The 5,221-nt window shown below is 39.0% G+C and overlaps 1 pseudogene; it reads left to right on the top strand.

Annotated features, from left to right (window-relative positions):
- The first annotated feature begins 321 nt into the window (after positions 1–321).
- Positions 322–4,234, top strand: LOC115589221 (protein FAM111A-like; annotated as a pseudogene).
- Positions 4,235–5,221: the final 987 nt, after the last annotated feature.

Genomic DNA, 5,221 nt, shown 5'->3' with positions numbered 1-5,221 from the left:
TATTACTAACATCTAAGCTACACACAAAGAAAACCTTCTAGAGTGGTGAAGAAGAAGTTGATGAGGGAACGCATTTCATGTTGGCTGAAAGATGTACAGGCAAACAGCTTTTGGACTTCTGACATGTCATGACATGTCCTCACCAATGTAAAGGTTACGCTGAATTGTCCTGCTGGTTAAGACTGGCATTATATTTTTACGTTTCTGGTGTGTATGGTTTAAAACATTTAAACAAAATGTATTATTGTGTTGAGGGAACATTCTGATGCAGAAATCAGCCTCAGCTTGTCCAACTGATTTTTCTGTTTTGTGAATGCATCATTTTATCAGGACAATCCTCACAGCACCAGCTTGATTACCATGGAGAGTAAACAGCCAGGTGGAGCCGCAGGCCCTCAGGTGAGTTCTCCTCATCAGCTGATTGAAATATAAATACATTTATTAATACTAAGACTTTGATTTGCTGTAAGTTAAAAAAAAATACACTTTGGTCATTATCTCCTACCTCAATGCTGATCAGAATTCACGTTTTGTATATTAAGTGGTGTAGGGATAATGTATTTTTATTATCCAGCCCTGAAGTTATCTTGGCTCAGGTTCCCACTGTGGGATATTTGATGTGGATTTTAGAATAAAAACTGATCAATGTACAAGTTGTAAAGGTCTGAGTTAGAACAGTGTGTAACTAAAGTGGGCCTGTAAAGACGGACTAGTGAGTAGATGAGTCTCCGTGTTCACTGTGAGGACATTTAATGTCCCCGACAACCTCTGTGGTCTCATTCAGACACTTGTTAGCAACCGCTAACTGTTTTAAACTCGTGAAGAACTTCAGAATTAAACTGTGGGACACTTGATTATGGATTTTATGTTGGAGAACAAAATATATAAATATGTTCAGCCTGTGGAACCACACACCTTATTTCTCACATTTAACTGAAAACAAATTAAGAAACCTCAAAGACTTTGAGACGAGGGAACTGGAATTGCTAACATGCTAACGGATTTCTGCTTTTAGGACTACAGACTACAGCATTTAGTAGCCCACAGTTTAGACTACCTCAATGCACGTTTTAAAAAAATCTGTTGAATTAATTTTTCATCTGTGAGATTTATAATTTAACAATAACCTGCTACAAACCATCAATAATAATAATCAACAATAGCCAGTGGGAACATTGCAAGTCAACAGCCATGTGCACATGCCAGTGTGCATTAACATTACAAATTCGACAGGGAATGTAATGGGATCAAATTGATGCATACACTCATTTCTTGAATGAGGTTTGATGTTTTTACTTTTCTCATTTTGCAGACATACAGCCATGTGACAGTGAAGGAGGAGAACTACGGTGAAGCCACGGTTAGTGAACTGTGAAACACTGCATGTACAAATAAGACTGTGTTTTTATTACATTCAAGGATGTGTAACCTTATTTATTTCTTCACTCTGATTTCCTACAGGACAGGCATGGGCATCATTTCAAAGTGAAATTCAGCCACAAAGACGACAAAGAATACAAGGTTAATTGTGATAAACCTTGCACAGTGCTGGAGGGAATACAAAAAAACAGAAATACAATGAGCTGAATTGTCCAGATGAAAACCTTGTCATTAAGCTGGGTGGAGCAGATGATTGTATCGTTGCGACTCATTTTCCTTCTTCTTGTGTCAAACGTGATGAGGTTCTGACCATATCATGTGAATCTGAAACGGTTGAAGAGGCCAAAATCCAACCTGCCACAGCAATACATTCAAGAGACAGATATTCTGTTTTCTATATTCATACAGTCGGAGGAACAAACACCAAAACAAAGAAGCTTTTAAACATGATGCTGTCAAAAAGTTCACGTATGTGTGTGTTTATGGGGAGAAGGGGACGACGGTGGAAGAGGCTCTGAAAAGAGACGGTCGCTTCAGTGATGATCTCTGCAACTTCACTTTGATTGACAATGCAAATCCCAAGTGCTTCACTGAACCTGTAGACAATGTTGACAGCTTAAACGGAAAAAAATTCAAGATATGTCTTTCACGGAAGAAGAGAGTAAATTATGAAAAACAGCAGGAAAACACAGGTGCATCCAATTATCCACAGAAGAGGCGCCTTACAAGATCAACATTGGTCCTAAGTGTAGTCCATCAGAGAGGAAGAAGTGTCATGGCAGCAGTAGAAGAGAGAAGCAACAGTGATGACACTGGTGAGATTTATACATTACTGTGTGACCAGTATCCAGCTCTGAAAGAACTGATGCAGAGCAGATTCCCTGGTGATTCTTACCAGAAAGCAGTAGAGCTGAGGAAGGAAAACTTTGGAAAGATCCAACAGTCATTCAGTGAAGTGCACAGAGTCAGGAAGCTTCTAAAACTGGGTGAGTCAGTCTGTAAAGTGATTGTTAAGGATGTACGTGAGGGCACAGGCTTTGTGTTGTTTGACAACTTCATTTTGACTAACGCACATCTATTTAGAGGTTGTGTTGAAGCAGAAACACTGAAGAAGGATGTGGAGGTGTATGTTCTCTTTAACTATGATGTTCCTGAGCCAGACACAAACTATTGCCACTGTGAGGTAGCTAACTCTTACATCTGCCTCAAAGAGGATGGACTTGACTATGCCGTACTTGAGCTCAACACTGAGGGCCATATGGTATTCAACCATAAAACCCAAACAGAGAAAATTAAGATACCAGCAGGGCTCCTGAAGGACTTTGGTCCAATGCCTCAGAATGGTGAAGCCTGTCTTATCGGTCACCCGGGAGGAGAAGTAAAAAAAATGGATCCCACATGTATCATTGAGAAAGAGAAGAGGGGGCAGGCTGTCTATGATAATGTACATCCATACAGAGACAGTCCTTTCATACTCCACTCAATCAGTCGCCTCATCAGAGAGCAAGGCATTGAATGGTTTAATGTTCAGTGCAAAGTCTTTTGGTTTGCACACAAGAGGATGGGTCTATGGGTTTCCAAAACATGAAGAGAGTGTGATAGAGTTTGCCCAACCACTGTATACTATATTGAAACACTTTGTGAAGATGAAGGGAAATGAAGAGTTGTTAAAGATATTTGAGGAGGCAGCAAAGGGAAACTCAGACCTACAAAAAGTTCTTAAGTCTGTATCTGAAGAACAGGAAGTCGAGGCTGATCCAGCAGACTTTGAAAACTGCTCCGAAGGAATGGACACTGATTAAGTATTCAGAGAGTCCACGGACGAGTGCGGAAACACATCTGGCTGAACAGGTTGTTGTTTCTAGTTCATGAAATGGTTATTTTCCCAGTGACCAAGTAATTTTGTTACTTCAAATGTAAATAGTTTTAAGTATATTTTAAGGGGCAGTCAGCTGGATGCCAGCATGCTTGTTGTTTACTGTAATTATAATCATCCACTGTGGTGGGTGTAGTTTTTTATTTAAGGGCGGTGGTACTTTGTAGATTTCCAAAATCGAAGGCGATAGGATTTCTGTTAGAACAGAGGGCAAAGCATTGGGCAGAACTTTGTCATGAATTTGAGAAACACAGGTGGCAGCTGTGCCTGGATGGACGCTGGCATTGAGATCTGTTTTCAATAAAGATTGCTCTAACATTCCACCAGCCTGGCTTCCGCAGAATCATTTTATCAACATACTATACACCGACACCTTTGATGAAGAGAGCCCAGATACTACAGTTTCTAACTTAACGTTTTTTTTTTTCTTTTAGACATGCATTGCTCCTGTAGTTTAGCCTTCCTTAAGAAGCTGGCCTACTATTATCACAACTATCTACTGTTAACTTTTGTTTTGTAACTTGGTTTAGATTATAAGTGAAACTATCCAGACTGGGCTGGACATAGTTCTAAAACTGATTCTGCGCTTTCACGGTCAGTAATTTCATGTTAGACACACTAGATTTAGGGGTTCTGTTTCACTGTTAGCAATAGTTAGCTCCTGGTTTTGGTCCTCTTTTTTCATGTATGTATGTTTTAACAGCACCAGTTAACTCTTTCTTTTGTAGTTTTGCCTCACCTCATTGTGTTTGTGGCTCCTAATGAATAAATAACTGTGCTTTAACCAACAAGGCCTGTTTTTATGTTGCTTCCCTCTCCCATAGCAAGCTGGGTGGGTTGTAACATAATTTGACAATTGTTGTGTTTGTATCAGAATAACATGTTTTATTACATCTGGAGAACATCTGGTTTGTGACATATTTCACCTGTGTCAAAAAAAATGCAGCTTCTGTGATTTGGATGATGTTTTTGATTAATGTTGCCGTACTAATTAAAACTTGTTTTAAATCTGTTTCCTGTCATTGTTTTTCCCCCATAATATTACATTGTGGTTCCCAACATTTTTTTCTCAGTCTAGACAAAGTGTTGCAACACCGTCTTGACCAGTTAAGTTTTATCCATGTCTCGTTGATGCAGGTACAGTAAGATTTATATTTCCCCATTACACTTGAATTCACTATAAAATCTCCATAATCTGCTTTGTAAAATGTAAAAGCATGTGATGTCAGCAGTCTGATGTAAGTATTAATTAAATAATGATTCAATCATAAACCCCCACATCTGTTTCTCAGCTCATCATGAGTTTCTTTTTCTTTTTATTCAAGGTAATAACTCAACATCCACTTGCACAGCGGAAATGTTTCTCTTTGTGCGTTGTGGTTGTGGGTTGGTTACATTTCGTCGTATGCAAATAGGTGTGTGTCATGAACAGAGCTGAGTGTAAGGCAGGTACGAGCGATCTTTAAACACACCTTACTTCCTTATTCATTTTCTATTTTGTCCCTTTTTTGATAACAGAGCTTTTCCAACCTGTGTTGTAATAACTTTAGTGAGAAAACTTGTTGTCGTTCTATTCATGTCCAGCGAAGGACAGGGTATCACGTAAAATACAGGGTACCAGTTAATGATTTATATCGCATGAGAAGCAATGAAAATCACAGAATGGATCCGTATCTCCTTTGTTTCGTTTTGTTTTGTCAAATGACATTTTTCTGTTGTTAAGACTGCTGCTAATATTGAGTCTTAATACATTAAATGTTTATTCATCAGTGTGTAAGAAAATGTATTTATGCACAAGCTCCCCACATCTCTGTTTCTCAGCTCATCCTGAGCTTCTTTTTTCTTCTTATTTGAGTAAGTAGCCCTTTTTAGATAGAGAAGGCGGCACATTTGCTCCAAGGTAAGGGTGGCAATGTGCCGGCCTGTCTTTCTAAAACGGAGGCGTAATATTCCTCCTTTTCCAAA

The sequence above is a fragment of the Sparus aurata genome, chromosome 10 (genome assembly GCF_900880675.1).
Source record: "Sparus aurata chromosome 10, fSpaAur1.1, whole genome shotgun sequence".
NCBI lineage: Eukaryota > Metazoa > Chordata > Actinopteri > Spariformes > Sparidae > Sparus > Sparus aurata.
This window is presented reverse-complemented; position numbering and strand designations above follow the sequence as displayed.